This window comes from Lepidochelys olivacea (genome assembly GCF_965140295.1).
Source record: "Lepidochelys olivacea isolate rLepOli2 genome assembly, chromosome: 10".
NCBI classification, from domain to species: Eukaryota; Metazoa; Chordata; order Testudines; family Cheloniidae; genus Lepidochelys; species Lepidochelys olivacea.
In genome coordinates, this window is record NC_140420.1 from 35,888,349 (window position 1) to 35,896,068 (window position 7,720).

The window sequence follows — 7,720 nt, forward strand, 5'->3', positions numbered from 1 at the left end:
TTCCACCCTGCCTTAGCTGAGGATGCAGGAGTACTCTGTCCCCTCCAAACCCACCCAGTCACATCCCTAACTCTCCACTCAGCTGGTTCTGGAGAACGGGAAGTCAACCCCTTCTGACCTTCACTTTCCCAGATGGTGCTGCAAAGCCAGCACAGGTGGCTTTCCAAATGCCAACAGATTGGGGGAATGGCTGGCTTCTGTGATGCCCTGGAAGGAGCACTGACTTCTCATCCTACATCCTCAGAATGGCTTCAAGAAAAATATTCACAAGGAGGAAACAAACTGGCAACCAAGAACTGCCCTGAAGACCCAGCACATGGGCAGGAGCAGAGTCAGAAAGCTTCAGCCGTCCTGGTCATATAGTGTCTGAAGGAGAATGTAATAGGCAGGCCTGCATGAGAGGACGGGCAGTCTAGCAGGTAGGACTTTAGCCTGGGACTTTGGATGATTAACACCATCTCATTCACCAGAGAGGAGGAGTATGGGATGGGGTGTAGGATTAGGGGAGAAACTTTCTCTGAAAGGGAAAAATATTACTCATGTCACAGCTCCCTGGGTGGAATTTGAAACCAGCAGACAACATCCTTGCAGCCGCAGGATATCAAGTTAGGAGGGGTGAAGGGATCATGTTAAACAGAAATGGGCCCAAAGCAGATCCACGGTTTGAGAGTGTATGGAGCTCACTTTCAGTTCAGCCCACTATAGATTTAGGGGCCAGCGGGGTTGTAACTGTGTCTGAAGTTGAGGAGTGGTCTGTTTCAGGGCACATCTCTGATAAAAACGAAGGCCCAACCCATCCTAGAACCTGAACCAAAATGTCTCAGAGGCTGATCAAAAACTGGTTAACTTTTGTCCTCTAAATGTTTCCTCTTCATGCAGCCTCTTCCTGGCAGAAGGGGAAGTGGGAAGTCCAGAAATGCTCTGAGAGAGTTTGTTCCCATAGTCCAGTTGGAAACTAGAAGTACCAGAAAACTCACAAGGGGCCCTCTTCAGACTCAGGTGGTTCAGAGAGACATCCTGATTTTGGGAAATGCATTTGAACGTACCCCACAAACTGTGGGCCCAATTCTGCATGGTGCCCCCAACTCCTACTGAAGTCAGAGGTTGTGGAGGGAACTCAGCAACTGACCAGATCAGCCCTTATTAGAGATTAAGAATTAAGAATTTACTGCAAATACATAACTGGTCTGTGTGTGCGTGCAGTAAATAGGGAGCATATCTTGCAAACCAAAGACTCTGGGATCCAAGTGTTGTTTGCATTACCACTAGCGCCGGTTTTTCCCATTTTGAAATTTCCAATTTCAAAATCTGAAAAATAAATGGGAAAAAATATTGACTCATTGAAATGAAAAGTTATGACTGGCCCAATATTTTTGAATGGCAGAATTTCCAATATTCCAAGAAGTGTACATTTTGAAAAACAATCAGGATTTTTTAAAATTGAGCTATTTTATCCTTCTTTCAACCAACTCTGATTGCAGCTATCGATAATGAATCCCTCCAGGGTAGTGAATTGGACTACGGCACAGTGGAATAGACATTGCTGAGGACAAGTGTAGCTGAAAATGAAATTGACGGGAATTACACACCTAAAGACCTTTGACCTCAAACAATAGCAGCACAATATTAATATCATTATTTATTTGTATTATCATAAGTACTTAGGAGCCTGAGTTGTGGACCAGGGCCCCTTGGGCTAGGCCCTCTATGAGCCCATAACAAACAGATGGTCCCGGCCCCAAAGAGCAGGCTGTAGGTAGATAGATGTTCAAAGCCCACTCCCAGCTCCGGTGGGGGCTGGTCATAAATGCACAGTAATTATACAGGGATTTGTTTGCTAGATTCAGGCTGTTCAAGTTAGGGGACATTTGTAATGGCCATGCACATCCCCGTAATTGCAAAGGTGTTTGCAGTAGAGTTTATAACATGGTGAAATCCCAGGAACCACACAGTACTTCAGTCTCCCCACAAGTGACTTGGCAATCACGCTTGCTAGGTGTAGATATAGGGAACTGTCATGTAGCCGGCTGCTGGGGGCTGAGAGATGGACTTTTGCTCTCCACCGTATGGCATTTGCCTGATTAACCCCCGCCTCTGCAAGGCACTTGATCCATCCCCTGACACTCACCCTCTCATTCTGTGGCTCCTTACTCTGTCAGGAAAGACAACCAATAGGAGACTTGTGCCCCGGGGGTAAAGATGGTCCTGGGCCATGAATGTAGCCATGAGATGTGGGTGGCGCACACACACATGTACAGGAAAGCCCAGCCCCAAGATCTTTTGCCCATCTTGGAGTATTAATCATGTGATGGTTACACTGCAGTAAACACCATAGCTACCAAGTTCAGGGTGTTATTTACAATTAACCCCTGGTGCACCACCACCTCACCTAGAGAGGAAGATGGACTGGGACTGGACTAGGACTCTTGGCTGTCCCATAAACGCGCTGGACTAGGACTCTTGGCTGTCCCATAAACTCTCTGTGTGATCTTGGACAAGTCACTTATGAAACCAATGGTGCCTGCTGTGAATTTCCCCTGTGAGCACACCCTGCTGCTATTCCTAGGTACTTACCTTGCACAGCTCAGACAGTGGCTATCGAGGTCCTCTCTGCACTGGCGTAGGATCGGCAGGGTATGGGGGCTTGCTGAGTGTAGAAATCCAGAGAGGATCTCCCTGCCAGTGGGAGTAGGAGAAGGATCAATGGCAGGGAATATTAGCTCGGCATCTAGCATCAGTGGGGCCCTGTCAATAGGAAACAGTTAATGTTTGAAAAGGAATTTTTACATCTAACCTGATCCCTCCCCCTAGTAAACTCCCCCCAGGGGAAACTAACTAGTGTAATAAGCCACCCCCGAGACACACACGCACACACAACTCCAAACCAGCCTTCCCCATGCCTCACACTAAGCACGCTCCACTCCAGCCCAGCTGGTTTCGCTCCCAGCCTGCTCCGTCTGTGCACATTAAGGCGCTTTCTGGGTCTGAACTGCTTTTGGCAAGCTAGACTTCTGTTTGCCTAGTCCCCCCCCTCCGCTATCTCCTGCTCTCCCCCCCTTCTCCCCCTCCCCAATCTAAACACTGCCAGGGACATTGCAAATCAGAAAAAAGCCTCAAGGGCAAATCGGTACAAATGAGAGCAACCAAGGGGGGCGGGCGGTGAAGGCTTGTTGGATTGTGCTTCTGTTCCTGAGTTTGATGTATTTCTACAAACATACATATAAATGCTATGAAGGAATTGCTTTCATAACCACAACGCCCAGCTAGCCAGGGTACCAGCGCAACTCACCAGGGCACTGGCAGGTGCTAGCTTGGGGATCCCTCTCTCATCAGTGGGGGAAATACACCCAAAGCCCATCCAACCTACCTGCAGCTTTTACCTGCTGGCCCTCCTCCTGCCTTCTCCTGGTGATCAGAGGAGGTGAGGGGCCCCCTGGACAGACTAGTGAGTGGGGCAGTCGGGGGGTGATTCCGTAAGTCATAAAATTTTTATTATTTCTGGGCGAAGGGAGGGGGATGAGCATGGGACGGAAGAAGAGAATCTTTGATAATTCTTCTCTCTTTGGCTTTCTACACAGGGCCAGGGGGAGGCAGAACCTCGGGGAAAGGAGAGAAAAGTTTTCAGAAAAATATTCAATTCTAGTAAAAGGAAAAAAAGTGGAGTTTGGGGATTTTTTTTCCTAGATTTTTTCTCTCTCTTTCCGATTAGCAAAGAGAAAGAAGGTGACTTTAGTTGATGTTGAACTTTTCAAAAGGACATGAAGTCAGCCAAGAGGCAGACAAGTCTGAAACACAGAGAGAGAAGTTAGAGCTATTTTAGTGTTACAGTTAATTTGTGCATTTAGAGAGCATGGTGTTGGGGATTAAGAGTTAGATCAATAGCGAGTTTGATGGGTATGTATGGTGGTAGAAAGGTAGATTGACAAGTTAGAGCTATGTATGTGCTATAATTGTATGTATTCTACATAGATGAGTGAGTACATATGATAATAGATAGGAACACATATATGTATAATTGTACATATGAATTGTATATATATTTGTAGTTTTGTTGTAGCCGTGTTGGTCCCAGGATATGAGAGGGACAAGGTGGGTGAGTTAATATTTTTCACTGGACCAACTTCTGTTGGTGAGAGAGACAAGCTTTCGAGCTACACAGAGCTGAAGAGGAGCTGTGTGTAGCTTGAAAGCGTGTCTCTTTCACCAATTGAAATTGGTCCAATAAAAGATATTACCTACCCCACCTTGCCTCATTAATTGTATCTGTGTTAAATAGATGGATAAAAATCTTGCAAACAAAAACTGCAACAGCTTAAACTGTTTAATGCATTTAAAAAATAAACACTCTTTTTTTGATCCAATCTGCCAATATCTTCTCGAGTATTTTAACTCCTTGTTATTATGAACGTTTGGCACTGAGGAAGTCAGATGTGGTCTTTCTGCTTGGGTTCATCCCATAATGATCTGTCCAATTGCTTTAGTTGCTAATTTGCTCATGCGAGTCTTCAAAGAAAAGTTTGTTTCAAATTTGAGTTTCTTCCCCTCGATGTGTGTTTCACTAAAAATGGGATCTGGTTTTCATTTATTTTTATCTCTATTTATCTATGCATCTATATCAAAATAGATATACACCCATACACTGTATACTGTTTTAATGCTCTGTTTCCTGCAGACTTTAATTGCCACATTTCTAAACACTGCTTTAAATAGTTTCATCTTAAATGGTCAAAGAGACAATGGTTAATACAAGATCAGATGACTCCATAAACCTATGTAAGATGTAAGAAAGAAAAGAATCAAGAAAGCTGGAAGGGAAAGGGGAAGATTAGAAACAAGATTTAATCAAAACTATTATGGTTATAATTTTTTTCTTGAATCCTTCCTTACAATTGAATGTGATAGCAAGAAAATAAAATGTAATGTTGAATCTTTGAAGAAAGTTGCTCACCTGAGTGAATAATCTAATCTGTCTAAAAATATTGCCTATATTACTGGTCATCCAAACACTTGGCAGAGACAAGAACGAAAATAGGAAAGCTAGGTTGGCAGATTCCAAACAGGTATATTGCAAAGATCAAAAATCCAGAGAAGGGGTAGTGCTGGGGTTGTGACTAATGGGTCTTTTGCACCCCAACAAATCTACTGTTTCTGCTTAGCCATCATCATTCAAATGACTTGCTTTGGGAGTACTCTCACCCCAGACAAAAAGTATTCTGCTGCCCTTGCGCCCATTGCCTGCAGTTTTTTAACAGGATAGTTTGTCCAGAGGCATATTTCAGATTTTAACGTTTCCAGGTTAAAGATTCTGTTAAAGGAGCTCTAAGGGCTTAACTTAACCAGTCACAGGTGAGGCAATACAGCTGTCCTCTTCTCATAGACATTTCTAACCATTTCCTGTGACTGCTGGAATTTCAGTTCCCTGACTGATTAAAAAGTATCTTTGGGAGCAATCTGGTATTTTAACCAACATGGCAAAGAACTGTAGAATCTTCAGTGCTGAATATTCCACACAGGGTGGTTCAAAGGCAACATTCCAAGTGGGAAACCAAGGGAAGTCCTCCTGCCCCCTTGGTATTAATTAAAAATAGCTTACCATGGCATTAACCCCTTCAGCACCACAGATGGTTTGCACATGAGAGCCAAGAACTGACAGGACATGCACAAATTCTCCAGGGCCTATACAAATGCAATTGCAGAATCATTTCCATGCCACTCCTATGGTTGTCCATCCATGTGGCATCTAATGGGTTAATGAACTTTCTATCCATCTTTATGCATCAGCTAATGACATTCTAGAGTGTAAAGGCCTGTTGGCTTTGCCTCAGGCCTTTATTATTCTACCCGGCCATTACTTGACCAGTACAGACCACACAGGGTTATTTAATGGCTAAGCAATGCCTCCTCATGTTACATGCCTGTTCGGCAATTCAGACTCAGCCTCTGGCTAAAGTCCTTTCCTCCAATCTCTGTGCCCTGCATGGTGATGGCGCTCAATCAATAATAATATTGTTATTAACTATACTGATTGTTCATAAGCTGAGCGACACTTGCCTCTTTCTGTGCCAAGAGAAGAAACTCAAACTACAATAAGCAAAATATAGCCAGGGTCAACTAAAGAAATTGCCTTGATCTGAGATAAAAAACAAGCTAAAGATAGTTAGTTCCACCAGCTGGGATTCTGGGTGCCAGAACTGCAGGCAGCTGGGCAACTGGGAAAAATTTTCCTGCACGGGACAAATTACTGTTTGCAGGGAAGCTGTCTGGGAAGAAACTGCTTTGAGCTGTTGCCAGTTCTCTGCGGTCAAGTACACAAAACAGACAGCTACTCTTCAAATATTGTCATGTCTCATAGCTTTGCCTCCCCTAACTATACTTTGGCTTGGCAGAATTCACTTTTTAAAAATAATTTCAAAGGATAATTTTTATTTTTAAGCATTTTTTTCATATTATATATTTAAATTTCTACAGTTGGGCAAAATTATGGGTTTTAAGCATTTTTCCTATGTTTATCTATTTACTTTTTCACACAATTTTACAGGAAATGATTTGGGGGTCAAACACTAATTATTCAATGACAGCAGATATTGATATTCAAAAACTTAAAACTTCATAACTGTTAAAACACAAATTGTTAACATCACATGCCAAAATATACAAAATAAATATCCTTCAATCAAACGCTAAGAATTTCTCACACAGCAGTTTCTTCCTTTGTAGCTGTAAATTTTAATTATTATCAATGGAAATATTTTTCATGGGCTTGTGTGTGTGTGCAGTGAAATCAATGTTTACCGACATTTAGTGATAAAAATCTAATTCTTCCAAGCCTAAACCTAGCTGATAAAAAACAATGCTGCTGTCCACTGGAAAAAAATTACACTTCTGTCTGAAAATATTTCACCCACTATTGTCACAGCTAACTAGGGTGGCCATACAGCAAGTGTGAAAAATCGGGACATGGGGTGGGGGGTAATAGGTGTCTATATAAGGACAAAGCCCTGAATATCGAGACTGTTCCTATAAAATCGGGACATCTGGTCACCTTACAGCTAACCCCTACGATTCCAGTCCTCAAGAGAGATAAGAGGAACAAACATTTTTCTCTCTGTTTGTGCTGGTTGTGCCTAGTCAATTTCAACCTTTTCTTCTGTTAATTCGTTTCCCCAGGTGTCTGTATAGGATTTAAACAAGAACAAGGAAGAAAAAACATTTTTTAAAAATAGGAAAACGTGATTGTAAAGCCACTGAAATTGGGGCTAGGCGCAGGACCTGGGATTGCTTTGCATTCATTTTTTTGAACTGAGTAGATTTCAAATGGATTGTGTCCCTTTAAAGTACAAAATGTCCCAATGAACTGCTAATGACAGCAGAGTGATATATCATTATTTCTGTGTCAAAGGACTGTAGTTCTGTAGTTTAAGTGTCCAAATTTAATTTCTGGGTTTTTTTTTAAGCAATACAAAACCTACATTAGGAGAAATGCTTTCATTGTTAGTTAAAAACCACTTTCAATGAAAACCGTTGTTTGCTTGGATTTAAACATTCCCCTTCTCTGGCTGCAACCCAAACATTGCAGCCTTGAGCAAGTGCCTGGGAACCAGACAAGGAAACCAGCTAGCAACAAAAGTGAAACTGACCAGAGGGGTCTCATTGGCCAAGCGGAATAAAATGCAAACAAAGAAATAAATTGCACAAATGGTGAGGGGGAGCATAGGGGTCA

General features: G+C 42.7%; 1 long non-coding RNA gene across 1 annotated transcript; it reads right to left on the bottom strand.

Annotated features, from left to right (window-relative positions):
• Positions 1-1,182: 1,182 nt before the first annotated feature.
• On the bottom strand, positions 1,183-2,964 carry LOC311527416. Its single transcript, XR_014713325.1, has 3 exons — positions 2,906-2,964; positions 2,575-2,745; positions 1,183-1,308 (listed from the first exon to the last, which is right to left on the bottom strand). It is a non-coding gene; the product is annotated as an uncharacterized lncRNA (long non-coding RNA).
• Between the last annotated feature and the right edge of the window lie 4,756 nt (positions 2,965-7,720).